At 40.7% G+C, this 18,918-nt stretch overlaps 1 long non-coding RNA gene across 1 annotated transcript; it reads right to left on the reverse strand.

The window, feature by feature from the left end:
* Positions 1 to 11,285: 11,285 nt before the first annotated feature.
* LOC139331754 (uncharacterized) lies at positions 11,286 to 18,864 on the reverse strand. The gene is made up of 3 exons (XR_011602194.1): positions 18,203 to 18,864; positions 16,493 to 17,912; positions 11,286 to 12,113 (listed from the first exon to the last, which is right to left on the reverse strand). It is a non-coding gene; the product is annotated as an uncharacterized lncRNA (long non-coding RNA).
* Between the last annotated feature and the right edge of the window lie 54 nt (positions 18,865 to 18,918).

Genomic DNA, 18,918 nt, shown 5'->3' on the forward strand with positions numbered 1-18,918 from the left:
GTTTTTAAACATTCAGTGTCAATGTTTCTGCATTAAATGCTGGATGTAAATCATTTTGTGTGGATATTTGATGTCACTTTAATTTGAATAGCACTGCTCACCTTGCAAAATAAACTAATTTTCTTTTTTCTAATTTAGTTTCTAATAAGCCACTTCAAAAACACTCTATTTGGAGTGAAATATCGTGTCAGGGCCTGTGTTTTTTGTGGTTGTTTTTGGAGTTTTGGTATTTGTGCTGATGCTCTTCTCTCCACCTTCCCCTCCCTCTTGTGGTTTTCTCACTGCAGGTGCAACAGGTGACGGGGCTGGCCAATCTCTGCCTTTGCTGGTCTCCAGATGAGGCACACCTGTGTCTCATCCTCACTAATCAGCTCTTCATAAGACTCTGGTCCTTCCTCCACCTCGTCGCCAGAGTATTCCCAGTCACTTCGCCTACGTTCTCCTCGTGGTTTCTGTCTCCTGTGGGTTGTTACCTCCTGTTCTGGTTTTTCCGCCTGTCACGCCGAGGACCGAAGATTGTCTTCATTTCAAAGAAAACCATCTTGGTTGGTAGGGCATGTTAAATTAACTGTAAGCCTACCTTTAGCATTTTGCATGATAATGATGGAAACCGAAGGACAGCAACTCAGGAATCTCATGTCAGAATCCACGCTGAAGCTTTATTTGACTCCTAGAGGTCCAGATGTGCATCTGCATACCAGGTCGGATTTCTTGGATAACCCAACAAATCTGACATGATTCCTAAAGTGTGTTTTTACTTCCATTGACACTGATTCCAATAAATACAACACTGAATCCCACAGGGCCCTTTAACCTGCAAAATACTCACCAACAAATCCCACTTGATTCCCAGTGGAGCCACGCAGATCTCATGGTTTGTGTCTGACTTTATTTCTGAAAGCTGAGAGTTATGGAATATCCATCCTTCACCTCCCCAAAGCTGTGAGTTCTACACAAATGACCATTTCATCAGTGAATGTTCTGCATTCTCAGCACTGTGACTTCCAATACAAGGTAATTTCCATTTGACTGCCAGATGCCATATCCTAGACATCTGGTGCATAATAAATGCATCATTCATTATTCACTGAGTGGAAAACACCTTTGAAGGGAATACCTGATGCTATTCTCAAATTCCTTGTTGTAGCTGTAATCATTTTTGATAACTTCAGTGGGTGATTTAAGATCATTCCCCACTGTATTGGATTTTACCTTGCAGTGTTTTTTCTAGTTATTTTGGTAAATACTCAAATTTTCTATCTATCTGAGAGCAAATGAAGACATGAGTCTGAGTTAAGTACAAAACTGGAATTTGACAGTGTTAGCCTAGCTTAGCATAAAGCCTGGTATCGGGGGAAAGAGCTACCCTACTTCTGTCCAAATAAAGAAAAAAAAATTGGAAAAAAAAAAAAAAAATCTCATTTCCAGCTTATATCTTCACAGTCCTCACAATCTCCTTATTTTTTCTACATTCATGACATTTAATCAAACTCAGATCTCTCATGACAGCAACTGTTGCTTCGAAATGATTATTTCTATCTTGTGACTTAAACAAAATATTTGATTCATGATTACTCTTTTACCTTCCAGGTCAGATCTTCAATCATTTAAAATTTGGTTCCAAAGGCTTTTCGTACCTTCAAGATGAAAAGCAATGTAATATTTAATGGCTCAAGGCCTTTAGTTTAAAGGTGGTGAGGTGCAACCGTCTTTACCAGCTCTTGCTGTCTCTTTGTCTCTTTCTATTTCCGTGACCTATTCATGTCATTAACCTTGCTTTTCATTTTTCATCTGTCTCTCTCAGAATGTCTCTCCAGATGAATCTCTCTGTCCTCCCGTCCATTTCAAATATCTGCTGTGTGCCATGACTCCAGGTATTTCCATTTTAATTGAGATGTGGTAGAGCAGAATGCTTGGATTAGAGTTGGTGAGATGGGAAAACGTGTAAATAATGAACAAATCAACACCTCATAGATACACACTTGTTGTGCTTTTTAAAACCAAGCTGTCAGCTGGAATGGGTTTGTAAGAGAATCGGGTAAAAGAGTGTGACGTGTGTGTGTGTTCACTTGTATTTCTGTGTTTTGTTTTTATGTAAATGTTTTAAGACAAGGTTGTACATGTGTAGATTTTATGCATTTAAGCCTGTATTTGTACATGCATGATTTGAAGAGCATTTGAGATGCTATGATTACAGCAGACATGGTTGGTTTTCTTTGTGTGTGAGTGGGTGGTTGGATGTCTGCTTATGCACACGTTATGTGCATTTGATTTACTTTTCCATCTTTCTTAGGGCCACCATGTCGAGAATTGTTGTCTGAGAATTTCATAGACTTCACATGATACTTGAGGAGGAACTGTTAGAGCAATTTCCATATATATGGTTTTCATTATAGTACCTCAATGTATTGTTATATTAGCAGCCTCTGTGAAACAAATAATATCAAAGCAATGAAAGATTGAATGATTTCCGTTTTGTGTGCCGCCATTGTCCCACCACTGGTCATTCCTAACAACATAGCTTCTATAGATTTCTCTTCTTAAAATGTCTTTCATGTGACTTTTTCTTACCCACCAGCTTTTTATTCATGTTTTGTTCTTTTATCATCCCCATATGAATCAGATTAAGACATTTAGTCCAAGCAGACATCATGATGAACTATCACATAAAGCACAAGTGGAACTAATACCATTGACAGTTCCAGCAGTTCTAGGGACGCAATACAGCAATTAATAATATTGTTAGTTATTCCCTGTGTGTGTCTTTGTCTGTGCGTGGTCACCTGCCCCTCCTGAGCCAACCCACACAAACACACACCAGTCTTAGCTAGACTGTCAGTTGTTCTCTGTGGTATTTTGTCTCGGCTCCCTTTTTGAAACAAGTTGTGATTTTTGCTCCATGCTCTCAACCACTGTTTTGACTGCTTCCTTTTGTCTCTCTGTCTTAGAAAACCCTGAGCCATACACCACCTGGATCTCCTGCCAAGTCAGCCAACTCTTTCCGTCTCCTCGCTTCACCGGTCTACCACTGTCTGCCATTCCTCCCGGCCAACCCCGCTCAACTCGTCTGGATTGCACATTTCATATTGAATGTATGTAATACAATAAACTGTCTTCTTTTGTACTGACATCTGCCTGCCTGCCTGCCTGCCTGCCTGCCTGCCTGCCTGCCTGCCTGCCTGCCTGCCTGCCTGCCTGCCTGCCTGCCTGCCTGCCTGCCTGCCTGCCTGCCTGCCTGCCTGCCTGTCCTCTGCTTTTGGGTTCTGGGATTATGACAGTAACATAAAATGTGTGCGGCGAAAGGTGTGTTCAATTTAGGATTAACTGATATAAATAATAACAAATAAATATCCTCTGGTCATGTGCACCCCTGCAATGGCTCTGCACACACGTGATATGTTTACAGGAATATGATAGTGTCCTTGTGTATTCCTTGTTTCATAAGGATAATTTGAGAGATCTGAAAAATAAAGAAATATTCAGGAATTTACAATTAACAAGAAAAATAACTAAGATAAAAGAGGAGTCTGGAAAAAAGCAAGGACTTTGAATATTATGAATGTGCGTTTAGCTTCTGTTAATCATCTCATTAATCCTTAACTTTTTTACTTAACCCATTGCAGGGCTCTTCACTCACAGGTTAGGAACCACTCTAATAAAGCACCATTGGAATAACGTGGGGACAAATATGAAAAATAAACATATGGCCAAAACTCATTAAGCTATTGAGTTGTTCTAGCATGAGCTAGAGTCCCTCAGAAATGTTTCCAGCACTTTGTTGAATCCATGCCACCTGGAATTCGGAATGTTCTGAAGGCTAATAAAGTTGCCACTGAAAGCATAAACCTCCTTCCTGTGGTCATTACTTTGATTTCAGAGCAGCTGGACATTTATGGTGCTACAGTTTTGTTCTCCCTAGTTTCTCAAAGCCTTGGCTCAGACACATACTCCTGTTACAGTGTAACTGAGTATGCCAAGTATCCTTCTGTACTGTATGTCCCCGTCAGTTGTTGTGTTTCCTCAAAGCATGGTGGGTGTTTTTCTTTGGCCGCAGACAGACACAACCCTAGTAAGCATGCCAGTCAAACACCTGTAATCTACTCCTGAATGTAAGGCGTGTAAAGTATGCACGCCCACCTTGCCACACAGTTATCCCAAAGCCAAATTTAATCATACCTGTGTGCATCTCCATCATTTTCATCAACCATTTCTCAGCATTTCTCAACGCAATAAAATGGAAATGGAATCAGACAAATGCACTTCATGGGAGACAGAAACACCTTTTTAAATAAATTCTGACATAGCGAACATCAGAGAAGAAGGAGAAACAGAAGCTGTTGGTCCATCATGTTTTCTAGATTTGGTTGAGTTTCACTTATGCTCTTTTAATTAGGGCATCTTGTTGCACCCTCTTCTTCTTCGGTGGTATAATGGTTTTCCAGCTGAAGAACTGGCACCACCTATCTCCATGAACTAACTCTGAATGGACGCATAACGGAGGTGGATGGTAACAAGCATTTTTTTTTTCTTTCTTTTTCAAATTGTCTCAAAATTTGGCTACATTTTTTTGATAGAAACCCTCTAAATCTCAAATTCCTTGCTTAGTCCACATGTAAGTGAAGACTAAAACTGTGGCTGACTATTTCTCCTGTATTGATATTGATGTGCCACACAAATAAACCAGAACATGAACTTCATGTGGCCTAATACATTTTACCTTCAACTGGCCGTCGTACTTTCACACTTGTCTCTGAACTCATAATTCATTCAACTGGAGGTGCCTTAGATGTAGGAATTGAGTCCATATGTGATGATGCCATTGAAATGCTCAATGGCTCGACCCCACCCTACAGCTCTTCATGATTGGTCATTCATCACCAGCTCATCTCACCCTAATGAACCCAGACACTTATTACAAGCCCCCCTTCAAACAGGAAACATCGGCCCTTCCAACTCAATTTCCTCACTCACGTTGTCAAGTCACAGCTACAAAGCGGCACGCGCTCCTCTCCGGCGGGCATGTTGTTAATATTTGATGTGATGCACTACGTCTTACAAAAAATACAGACACCATCATTGTTTCTGCTGATGTGGAAACTCTGAGGTTGTTAACATTAAGAGAAAATTGTAAGGGGCTGATTACGAAGGTGGCAGATGGAGTTAAATAAGACATTTGGGGGTGATAAAAAATTGATTCATGCATAATATGAAGTGTTAAAAGGAGAGGATTGAGAGAGCGGAGCGCAGTATTATTAAGAAGGGTGTCAGTGCACTTAAATTAGACAGTTATAGCACCAGGAATTTTAGTGATAATGTACAATTTGATTTTAATACAACAGGGCTGATTAAGAGACTGTCAGAAGGTAGAGGGAGAGGGAGGGAGAGACTGATAGGGTAATTAACGGGGTGACAGATATACTTGACTCAGAAATATAGGTTATAAGCACTTTATTGAGGAATTCAGGACATTGTTGGATGGGGATGAGAGAGGGAGAGCCACAGACAGAGAGGTGAGGGAGTCCAATGTGCTTAACTGAAACATTTAGGTCAATTTTACTTTCACTGCTATAATTAAACATATTTCATCACGAATTCCAAGACAGACTGAGAGGGATATAACAGCTTTCAAATCGAGCTGATACTTCAAGATTTTCCCCCAGTGGGGAATTTACCAAGCAGCAAAGTCATTTTTAGCCAAACTGAAGACGTGAATGAAATACAGAAGCATTTATAGAAAATTAGATGCAATAAGATACAGTTAGATGCAATAAAAGGGAAGTACAGAGAGCTGTGTGACACATTTCGGTGTCAGAATTAAGAATGTTTGCAGCACAAGGGAAAAGTACTTCAGCCTATTCGATTAAGCCTTGATTAAGTGGTCACCTGAAGGGGCAAAACTTGAGTTAGCCTCGCTGAGATCACAATTTCATACCAGCATAAGTGATAGTGGTTTATTGACTGTAATCTTCACACTTACATTCAAGTAATCCAGTGTTCTTTGACCATGAATAACACACATCAACATCACATTAGCTTGGATCCAGACCTCTGAATTGCCACCCACATCTGTGATTTGTTCAGCCATGTATTGTGTCTATTGACAGATGTTTCCATGGGTTGGACAAATAGCCAACCAATCAGATTTTAGAGGGCAGGAAGAAGAATGGGTTCATCATCTTCCGGCATAGCTAGCAAACTACCTAGCTACGTTCATTCACATTGGAAATAGTTAGTAATTTTATATCCAAATGAGAGACACAATAATGGTGACTGCACATGGATGATATCAGTGGAGCTGTAGGATGTAGTTGTGTAAATTCACAAACAGACATTGCAACTCTTAAATAGACACATGGAAAACATTCACTGCTATGAACTGCTACCACAGCTTCTGTGCCAATGTGATACTGACATCAGGATGGCAGATACATACTCCTGTTACTGATTGGTTAGGACTTTATATGAAAACAAAACCCCACAGTAACAATAAATTGGCTAGCATGAACACAAGGTCAGGTTGAATGAATGAAGTTAAACTAAATGGTATTTCAGTCTGATTATTAGGCTAACCAAACGTGACATTTTTAATCCAGATATTTGGCAAAGGAAAATGTCATGTTAGCATCTTTAAAAATGTTCCCCAGACAGCATGTGTGTTCTGACAGCACTCATGCAAGACAAAGCCAGGGAACTGCAAACTTCACGTCACAACAGAGCTGATGTTCAGACTCCTCAAAGGCCCTATGTTCAGTTTTTTGGGGGGATTATCTTAAAGCAGAAATTTTGGTTTGCAGAAAAATTACATTATGTAAAAACTTAAGTCACTTCCAGCTCTTCAATCTAGTGCAATCGCAAGGACTCAATATGCTCAGGAATGTTGAAATCCTTCATGTAGGGGCCTTCAGTCTCACATGTCATCAATCTTTGATCTATAATGAAGGACCAAAGCAGAAGATTCACTAAACTGGCCACTGATTCACTGTTGTTCCTTTTAACTTTGGCTCCGATCAGTCAGTTCAGAACAAATCTGTAACCCCAACACACATTGGCAGCAGATATTTTTTTCAGACCGTCAACCCAGCCATGCCTGAGATCAGGATTTCCCTTCCAAATGTCAGGATGTACAATAGCCTGATAATCTTATGGTCTGTCCCCAGCAGCAGAAAAATAGATGAGATGGCCTGTGGGTCAGAGATGGTCCACTTAAAGAAAAGGTTGGAAGAACTCCTTCTGATGAAATATGTACATGTATTTAAGATGTAGAGAAATATGCTGCCACTTACTGTTGTCTTTTTCTAAATAATAATAAAAAAAAAAGTCAGAAACCTAAAACAGCAGATTTACAAAGAAGAAATGTAACAATCTAACGAGTAATGCAATGCAAAATCAAGCCACCGTCAGAATAAAGGCATGGTCAAATTACGTAGTTCCGCTTCACTGTAATCAAAGAAACCATTAAAGAGTATAGTTATATACATAAGATAATGTGACTGCCAAGGTCCCCATCAAAAAGAACATCTTTTCAGCGTTTTTAACCATGAGAATGTCTGGAAAGCGCCGATCAAAAGCAGTGCTTATCAGACACTAGCTGGGCTGCGACCCAATGAGTGGGCTGTAGGAAGATTAAACTGAATCCCTAAATCATTTTGCACAAACAGTTGATGGGTTTTAACTCGAAAAAGTCAAATTTAGTTTGAAGCCACAGGCTGTGTGATGCTGCCAAAACATTTGATGTCCCTGTAATGGAAGATAAACTGCAAAAAACACTGTTGGCTAGTAGGTTAGTAGCCTCCCAAAATGGGTCAGTCAAACAGCCTTGACATTAGCCTGTCGCTGTGTCTGCTTAGAAAAACAAAAATATCTTCCCGAAATGAAACGTGATCTGAAATCTGTTTAACTGCATGGTGAATGAAAATAAGGATTAAAATTTGTGTTTATGATATATTTTCAAGGACTGTGGCCTGTCAGACTGCTGTGGCATGTTAACCCCAAGGAGCTTACCTCGTCCTTCAGGCTGAAAAGCAGTCAAATGATTAGTCTCAGTATGTAGCAGAAAATCCCAATCGCACACACAAGTCTTTCATGTGGCCTCATCTGACCTCTTTTTTGGATTACTTGACTTCTGAAATCAATGTAATAGAAAAGAAACTGGCCTTTGCTTTCTTCTGTGATTACTGAGCCTGGCCTTTTTTTTCCCACTACAGCCATTTCACGCCGCTTTGCTGTATCCTTGAGGGCAACTGAGCCTATGACCACAATATTTGACTCCTTTTATTGAAGTGGAATTGTTTTGTTAGGACTTTACTCTGAATGAAACTCTACTTTTACTAGACTATATGTGCAAATGTACACCTTGTCGAACACACGGGCTTAAATTCCTTAAAATGAATTTCTGTTCTTGAATTTGAGGTTGTGGTCTTTGCATTATCTGCTTTTGTTGGCCAGCTGCTTTATTGAGTCTCAAACTGAGCATTTTTGTTTGCCTGCTGGGATCCCGAAGAGGAGTTTTTGTCAAGAAAATGACTCATTCACAGGTAATTGAGATATGATGTTAATTATTTGATTAAATTTTATTTTATTATCACAAATAATCAGATGCTAACCTTTGGGTAAGAATTCTGAGAAACCCTGGTATACACTACATGCAAATGGCAATGTCTTCATACCTAACAAACAACTACAATTTGACTGCCAACCAAGACAGTCCACATGAGCATTTTCTGATTATCCCAATTGTCAGGATTATGTCGCTGTCTCTTCAACCTAACGTTCAGGCAACCATTAAATTGGTAAATGGAAGGCAAAGATTGTGGACATGGTTTTGTTCACTGATGATGTGAGACAATGAATAATTATTGTACCTTCTTTTTATTTATTTGATTTCCTATTGCCAAAGCTGTTGCACAACAGTATATGATTTTTTGTTTCACCCTTTTTTCAAATGGGTAGATTCTTCATTGATATTAAAAATTGCACTTTGACAGACCATGGACATTCATGCTACATTCATGCCATACTGAATTTATTGTAAAAACAGCTAATGTTCACGTTCAACATGACAACATAAACAGTTGTCACAAAAAGTTAAATAAACCTAGATTTGGGTTAAGCATTTCACACAACCTTGTTTACAGCCTGAAAATCCTAATTCAATCAATGACATGGACCCCTCTTCCTGCCCTGATAGCCTGCTAATCAAATACATCAATATCAGTATCACTGCCAAGACACACATCAGATAGAGAAACCCTGATATTCATTCTTTTATTATTATTATTATTATTATTATTATTATTATTATTATTATTTATTCATTTTTTTGTGGTTCAACAGTGTTTTAGAGATGAGTTTGGACATTTTTACATTCTTCATGCAACCAGCATCTAGTGGCCATTTAATGAACTGCATCTTAATGCACTGGCTCCAACAACTGGCCATGACAGACGGTGTTTGATCTTTTAACTGATAATTTATGGGAAAACATTTTTTGTAACAAAAATATTTTAAACATTACTACTGTAATTGAGCGATTTGAGTATTTTGCCCATATGCTTCCGCACCAGCAAACTGGCTTGCCTGTGTACACTGCAGCGTTAGAGAATCAGAGAACTGGCACTAAGCCTACAGGCCACGCTTATTGGCTCACAGCCTCACTGCACAAGGGCTCCCTTCTTTTCACTTACCCTGTCCTATATCATTATCGCCTTGTACTGGGGAAAGATAATGATATGTACATCTATTCAACCTGGGTGACATGCCTCACAGGGAGCCACCGAGCAGACAATCCCCTCCTCTCCTCACTCAAACTCTCTCTCCTCTTTCTTTTATCCCTCTCTCCTCCTTCCTCAGCAGACATGGGGCATTTGTTATTTGTCCCCTAACCTACTATGTTTTCTCGCACAATGATTTATAAATAGGGTGCTGCTTAGCATATCAAAAGACACAAAGGTGGGGGGGCAAAAACAGAGAGAGAGGGAGAAGAGACTAAAGATGTTGGAGAGACAGAGAGGAAGAAGAGGAGACCGCGAGAGAGTTTATGAACTCAGGTGTCTGTGGCACTGTCACTCATACACTCTGTGTTGATATAATGGGGGGCTGCGGAGCTGTGGCTGACTGACTCACTGCTTAAAAGTTCAATTAGATATCAATGGTATTTCCTGTAATCTGGGCATATTCTGTATGTTTGACTGCATCACATCAGTTTAACATGTCTTACATTGGACTATAGTTATAGGGATGGTAACATGTCTAATAACTTTGCCCTAAATCATGAATGAAGTGTTTGGCAATTCATTCTTGACTCAACTCAAGGTCAACTACCTTCAGTGTCAACTGAGCAAACTTGATGAAGACTGTGTGATACAGTTGAAAATGTTTTCAAGGGCAAGAATGAACTGCCAAGCTAAACATTTCAGTACACAAAAAACCACGGGAAGTTTGAACAGCTACAACCAAGACGATTGAGCAAACTCAGTATCCTGATGAAGACTGTGTCACACATCCAAAGACTCCGGAACAAGAAAAGGGACCGTGACTTAAGACTGTTGCTCCAACTGTCCTAATATCACCAATAATACCTGCGTTATGCAATCGCATTCAAAAAAAGATGTATTCAGATATACTCAGGTCAACATATAGCAACTGCCATACCAACCACTATGTGTTGATGGGAGCTGCTAAACATGAACATTGAAACATTTTGCGTTCTCTTTGTAGTGACATGACACACGCATGTGGTTGTTGGATAATTCACATGTATGATGTAATATTTCACTTGATAAAATGTACATTTTGATGTGCTTTTTCGTTAATCCTCATTTAACACGTGTGTTGCAGTGATTAAGAACAGCAAACAGGGAATTTAGCACTCTGAATCCTCACAATGTTAGTTTACCCCACATTTCTGTAGCCAAATCATTTGCAGGAGAACGCATAAAGGAGTTCTGTCCACTGGTCAACACATGGATGCAGCATGTTGGAGAGCAGGTTATGAGGCATGGAATGAGTTTGCTTTTTCTTTGACAAGGTGAATTATGAGGAGGGCAAAAGTCTTGATCACTTTTTAGACACAATGGATAAAAAAGGCCATTAAGACAGCACACATGAAGTAGGGCAGTACAGGACCAGGTGTCCTGGTGCCCAAATACAATGGACACCTAGTCCTGTCTTGTTCCACTTTCTGTATGACGTGAAAAGAGAAAGTGTGTTCACATCATCCTCCATTTTATCCCAATAGTGTACAGTACCTGAGAGCGTTAAAGGAACAGTGCGCATTGCTCAGTCGCTTTTGTTTGTCAGATTACAAAACTGAGACCACTCTCATAACTGGATGGCAAATATAAAGCTACAGCCAGCGGTCAGTTCACCTCCTTTAACTTACACATCTGGTTTGTTTCGTCAAACTCAAGAGTTACAGGTGTAGTGCCATGGCACCAATAATTAGTGAGCTTTAAACATGCTGGTACTGTAGGCACATTTTGTTACCTTTGTAAGGCTAGCAGTTCCCCCTGTTTCCAGTCTTTATGCTAAGCTATGCTAACCAGCTGCTGGCTTCATAATCACTGTACAGACAGGAGGGTGCTGTCACTCTTATTATTTAAGAGAATAAGAGCATGTCAAAAAATGTTAAACTCCACCTTTAATGAGTAAGGCATAATGTAACATGATGTACCTTGAGCACTGATTTTAACAGTGCTTTGAGGCAACACCTGTCAGCTAATTAAAAAAAAAAAAAATCGACTTTCTTTTTAAGTAATGACCCACACGCAGGTGCCAGGTGCAAACATCACACATCAAAATGCATTTTTGCAGTCTAGTCAATCAGAGCTGTGTGTTTGGTATAAATATGAACAGACTATCCAGAGACAGGCCTTAACCAGACTGTGACCCACTGTCAGAGCACAGTGCACATGTGAACAAAGCCTCTGTGTGTTCATGTGGAAACTGGGGCTTGGCTGAGTCTTGGCTGAGCGGCAGGCCGAGCCCGTCGGGACAGTGAGGTGCATCTGAGCGCAATTAACCTCTGTCTGTATCTTTGTGTGTCTCGGAGGACGCCGTACTGTAGATGAGCCCTGGACTGAACAATGACAGGCTTGCATGGTGAGTACAGCACCCTGAAAAGACACCACAGATGACTGGCTATATCCCAGAAAGGGGGATTTTTTTTATAGCACAGGTTGTGTGTATTTAAGGTTGGTACAGTCCCAGCAGCTCATGTCCTGTCTCCTTTCCTCTGTAAGACACTTAACAGTCCCCCTGTGCTTCCCCGTGACTCTGTGTTTGCATATTTCCACATGCTCTGTACACCTCAGCTGCTCGTAATAAACAGAGGAGCACCTCACACCGCAGTGCATGCTGCTGAATAAATAATGGGCTATCAAACACGGCCGATTTATATAAAACTAGCCGACATTGTAAGCATTTATTTTCCTTTCATCGCTGGTTGAGAGAGAAATGGGCTGCACACTCGGCTCAGAACACGGTGTCACTATCAGGGTTAAAGCTGTCCTGCAGTGCTGATAACATGCAATATTTCTGCCTGGATAATTACACCCAAAATAAGAGTCCCCCTTTATCTGGCTCACAAACACCCCCCCCCCCCCCCCAAAAAAAAAAAGAAACCAGATGCTCAACTTATTTAAAGTGATTATAACGTGTCAGAATGATGTGGAGGGTCTTTCACACACTTTAAGTCCTTGTAAATACTCATCTTATTTTTAGGGTTTGGGTTACACAGCCAAGTTAAATATCTAATTTTAGCCACTTGTTATCTGACAAACAAAAGACAAGCCAAATGAAGTGTTACCATAATATCGCCTCAGTGTTTCCATGCCTGTCCTTAACCCTATACTGCAGTGATGGTCAGTGAAAGCGACACAAATCTTCTTGTTGTTTTTGATACTGATCTGCTTTTTAATGAGAGTGTGAAAAGCAGAAAAAAATCACACTGACTCTGACATTTTCAACTGTCTGTGGCCTTAAATCTGACAGTCCGTCTCAGCAGTCATCAGTATTCATGCATCTTACATCACTTTGACTTCACATCATGATCCACGCACGCATAAGCTTGAGACCAGCGGTATAAAGCATGTGACCCCAGGGTGCAGGGTTTACCTCCCTTCTCCTCATTTTATTCTACACACCTGTCTGCTAGGTGTGCATGAGGCAATAATTCAATTCTCCAGTGACCCTATAAATTTGATTTTATAAATAACGACTTGGTTCTCTGTCATACTTAAGATCAAAATCGATTAGAAGTCTGTTTTATAAATGAGCCCCAAGTTTTAGTTTCACAGGCAAACATGTTTATTCACATTTAACTGACATAACCACATGGAGGGATTCTAGACCTGAACATAACCGCCACTACATGGACCTAAGAACAGTGATCTCTACTCGTACTGGTGCTGCTTTGTTGATAGTGAGGACACCGTAGAGCAAGCTGATCTCCTTTCCAAGATGCTCCCACAAACGTACAGCATATGATGAAACACACATCAATCTATTGTTGCAGTGGAGTGCAGCTAGAATCAACAAGTGAAATCTGGCTGTGGATGAATCAGTTCTTTGACCAAAGGCCTCTCCACTAGGACCATTGAAACACCTTGAGAGAGACGAATAAATCTGCCTTCAGGCCTCAGAAGGATTAGACTGATCCTGGCTCTTTTTCCTCTTATCGCTTTTTCACAATAACTTCAAAACAACACTGTTCACAGTGGACGGCCACATTTTATTTACCTCAACATCTTACAATGTTTGCTTACAGTTGATTTGAACATTTATTTAAATGTCCTGTATCATCTTTTTTTTGTGAAACAACACTGGTTTCGACATCAGTGTTACAGTGTAGTGTTCTTGCTCACCCATAGGTCAGTTCAGATTTGTGACCCTCCCACACGGGTATCAGATGCAGGGCAGAGATCACACTGTGAGTGACAATCAGAAGTGAGCAGTGAGGCTTCAGCATGAGCGTTACTGACCTAGATACTGAATATCTTATAGCAGTGCTCCTCCATACTTATGACTCAGAACCCTGCTGGTTGTCTTTCTCCAAATAGGGGCTGATTTTTCCCAGGGAGCCCGGTGAGTGCAATTTGCTGCTTGGCTAGAAAACCCACAGCACTAAGTGGTTATAAAACGTAATGTCAGTCAACATAGTAATGTTAATATAAATCTATCCAAATAAGCCGGAAACGTGTCTCTTCTGTGCTCGTGTTGACCGTGGACCACAGCTCTGCACTGTTCAGGCTGTAAGGCTCTGTTGCTCACTGCGGATTGTTCATGACCCTCGTGTGAAGGCTGATGATTCACGGAGGAATTCTGAGCTTCTTTAAAATAAGGCTGGCAATATTTAAAATATTTCTTGTTGACAACGAATGCCTTTTCTCCTCTGTGTCATGTAGCTCCACTGTTGTTCAAAACTGTTAAACACATATCATTGAGACACGGCGCTGCACTGGGTGACATGTTCCGAACACACGCTGTAGTTTCTTTTCAATCAACAGGAATACACATATGAATAACATTATTAATTATATTAAAGTGAATATTGTTACAGTCATGTGAAGTATAAGCCATGTTGATGCTGGAATTATTGTGTTTAGGTTTGATTTGGTCTTTTGTTTGATTTCATTTTAGTAGATTTGAAGATCAGACTCATTTGTCAGCTGATCTGTGCTCATTTTTTTCTCCAACAGACAAATATGTGGATACACTACACAGTATGTCCCTGCAGTGTACAACACCCTGGTAGCTCAACAATAGTAACAACGTGGGGTTGGGTAGGGAATCACCACACTAGAGCACTAATTTTTTCCTTTATTAATTCCTGTTTGAGTCATTTCTGCTGAAAACTGCAGTGCCCAGCTGTTAAAATCTTACTGAGCTGTTTTTAAAGATTTCCATCTTCAGTAGAGACAAATAGGCTTGGGGTGAGTCAGAAATAAGTGACAGACAGACAAAAGCATTATTGGATTTCGGTTCAATAAAAACAACAATTATATATTATATATGAGCAATGATGTTTCAGTGTTTTGAGTAAAGGCAGCACTGGTGTGTGCGGATTCAAACCAGTGATCTTATAATCATATTCTCACGTCTCCTTATAGAATGCTGTGTGCATCACACACACGCTGTTACATTGATAGCTTCAAGCAGTAAAATCTTGATGATCTTAATAGTACATCAAGTTCAGCACATTTGTACTGCTTACATTAGACTTTTAGAAACTGCAGACCAGGCCTCAGAATGAACGACTGCAGGCCTCGTTTCTGTAGATCATCATGCGATGTGTCTTGTATTGAGACAAGACTTACCGCAGGCTAAAATACTGTCGAGGATGCCTTCCACCCTGTGCGTGCCTCATTCTTCCGTCACGTATTACTGTACCAGACTTCATTACCTTGCAGGATTTTACCTTTGGTCCAACCAAGGGCACAACTTCAGTTTCAGAGGTATACCTTATGATGATGGAAGTCAGAAGAGGTGAATACTGCAGGCTATTTCTAACATTTTGCATATGTATTTCAATCTGGAAATTATGAATCATCAAGTCTAATAAAAAGCAGAAATGATGTGCAAGCTTCTGTATTATCATCATCATTATTAGTAACAGCTTAGCTTTTTTTGTCCATACTTAATGGTCAATATTTTATGTGCATCTTTGCTAAAAACTGCTCTGCCCATTATCGCATTACCTATGCAGTGACCTTGTAACTTTGCATGTGAAAAATATATATTGAGTGGGTTTTCTTCAGCTATTAAATGCAGAGGAGTTTTGGAGTATTTTTTCAGCATTGACTAGTGTGCAGCCTCTCTCTGCCTCTCAGAGGGATGTGTAAAAACCTGTCTGAGAGGTAAAACCCAAAACAAAGTCCATCAATTAGTCACTGCTGCTTCTTAAGCTTATTGCCGTGACCACGATGTAACAATCAAAGGTGGCTCAAACGGATGTGCAAACATTTAACCACCTTCTCTTTTCTCTTATGTGGATTTTGACAGCTGGACTGAACGATGTTGTGAAGAGAGGCTGAAGAAAATTTGTGTAAATCAACCTGAAACAAGAAAAGTGATCCCATCCCTGCTGGAAACTACACCTGTGGACTCTCTTCCTTTGGAGTAGATCATATTTTTAAATACTGATTGAATTATTATTATTATTATTATTATTATTATTATTATTATTATTATTATTAAGAACCTTTAAAGTAAATGCCCCAATTCTCCCACTAAATTGAATTCTAATGACAGAAAAGAGATAACTGAATTATCATTTGTGCAAAAGAGAAATACATTTTCTTTCTTTCTCCTATCAGATTTTCATTAATATTAGTTTGCCTCAGTGCTGCTGCTGGCAAACCGTTGCAGCAGGACAACAGGTGTCTGTGATCCAAACAGGCCAAAGCCATTGATTAGTGACTGTGGCAATGTGCCACACGGCTGGAAAAATCCATGAAACAGAATGAAAAGGCCTCACCTGAGCTGCATGACCTACCTGTCTTCTGAATGCGCTGCAGTTACTTTTCTGTCCAGATGGGGGCAACACATCAAACACTAAATTCTCAGCACAGGAGACATACGCAGCATTTGCAGTGTCTGCAAGGGACAAAACAAGAGCAAATGAGGGGTGTGACGTGAGTCTGTTTAAACACATATTAAAATGCTTTATTTTAATCCAACTAATGGGATTACAGCGCATGAGATTCAAGGTTTTTCCACTGTTTGGACACAGGACGCAGTGTCTCAGCCACATGGCCAGACTACCAACGACAGCTGAGACGGAAGCAGAGGCCTTGCCAACTGTCTGGCTCATTCTCTAGTAGGCCTGCTTCCCTCAGGCTGCTCACAGCCAGTGTAGGAACATGTCCAAGACTGTCAAATATCAGCGCAGTCATACACACACACACTGTCCCATGTATTAATCTACACACACTAAAGGGACTTGAGGAGGAATGCTTGATTTGCTCTTTTCATGCAGGTGTCAGGGCCACTTGTGAAGCTGCTTTTAAGAACTCAGCCACACCCAGGTTTGCATACATTACTGTGAATCAATCACTCAAGAGAGTGGGCTTTTTCCTCTCACAGAGGCTGAACAATGGATTGCATGAGAAGGCTGCTGGATTCAGATGAATGAGGAATAATTGAGACTGAATATTCTATCGAAGCATGATAACTTACTGTCTGAAGGATCCTTAATTAGCCGCAGGCTTTGTGGAGTGGAGGGGATTGTTTCAGTGGCAGACCGTTAAAGCATCTCAAATGCGTTCACGATTCACTACTCAGACATTAAGGGAAGTGTCCCTTCATGTGTCCACGCTTTTGTGCATCACATTATTCTGTCATATAATGTCTGTCAAACATCAAATGAATACAGTTAAAGATGATACATTACATTCAACTGCACTTTCCAGAACACAAATATGAAATTTTAATGTAAGGGTCACACGATAATTTACCTTTTTTTTTAATACAAAAGAGTTTTACTGCATAACATTGTTCATGGTCTAACATGGAAAACAGTCTTTAAAAGCATGCATGAATAGCTTTCTGTGGTATTTTTCAATACAACATGCTGCAAATAATAAACTAGGCTATTTCTTATGTGAACGTCAGTGTTGTGATTATGCATTGAGGCATTTTTGAAGTTTGCCAAACAGGAAAGTTCATTTGTGACATCAGAAATAGCAGTTAGACAAAAGAATCCCAACACAGTGTCTACTGACTAGCTTTATTCCGACTGAAAGCTCCGGATACACACATTTGATACAAGATCATCCGTCCCCAGCGCAGCGTCACCGCAACCACTAACGTTGAACGAACACACCCATGCTGTGCGGCTGGGCTGGTGAAATCCATACTTCCCATCTTCCCTTTCTCCAGCCTGGTTTTATTTGTGCGTCACTCGCCTCTGTCACCTGTTGCAAGAGGAAACCAGAGGTGAGGCTTCCGGTGAGGCCGAACACTGTCGGGTTTCAGGTGCGACTCCCTTTCCTCCCATGGGTGTCAGCTGTGTGGACAGGAGCGCGGGCGCTGCGCCACGCTGCCACCGAACTCAACCCGGGACGCATCTTACATGAATAAATAAACGGGTGGATGCACTGGCACATATATAGATGTGTTATATAGACAAGAGAAACCTCGTAAGTCATTCTAAGGAGCTTGTACAATTTTGGAGTTAATGTTAAAAGCAGGGGTGTAGCCGTACCTGAAGGCGCTCTTCTCCAACACTGTCTTCCTCTCCACCGCTCACACCATCTCCTCTCTCTCCTCTTCTGTCTGCTCCGATCCCCTCTCTCCTGCAAAACACACAAAGGAGAGAAAAATGGGAACCGCATAAGCCTGTGACTGACTGATTTCCCACCTCCTTCTCCCTTTTTCCTCTTGCAGTCCGTCTGACTGCAGCACTCTTGAATAATAACCCCCTCTCCTCCTCCTCCTCTCTCTCTCTCCCTCTCTCTCTCTCTCTCTCTCTCTCCATTCTATTTAAAATGCCGCTCACAGGCGCGCTCCCGTGCCGGGTTTTAAGCACACACACTGTCTCGCTCCCACCCTGCCTCTCGCCAATCGGACCTCGGGGACGCGCTCAGGTCGTGTCGCGCAAGTCAAGTCCAATGCGACGATTTGGCAGGTAAACCCGTTTTTGTGTGTGTGTCCCCCTCCCAAACACACATGCTCGCTTTTCATCAGCTTTGATCTTGATCCCCTTAGAGGTTACACGGAGAGAAAAAAAAATACAGCAGATGAGAGCCGCCTTGTATAAAATTTTCAAAAATATAGGATAATTAGAAGATCATAATAAACTGTCAGAAATACAGCCATTAAAGTGTGCGCTCAAAATAACAGATCTGTTTCAAGGTCTGAAGTTAGTTTTTTTTTTTTGTTTTTGCTCTATGTTGTAGACCCACCCCCTCCTCTCTCTCT

This window comes from Chaetodon trifascialis, chromosome 5 (genome assembly GCF_039877785.1).
Source record: "Chaetodon trifascialis isolate fChaTrf1 chromosome 5, fChaTrf1.hap1, whole genome shotgun sequence".
Taxonomy (NCBI): domain Eukaryota; kingdom Metazoa; phylum Chordata; class Actinopteri; order Chaetodontiformes; family Chaetodontidae; genus Chaetodon; species Chaetodon trifascialis.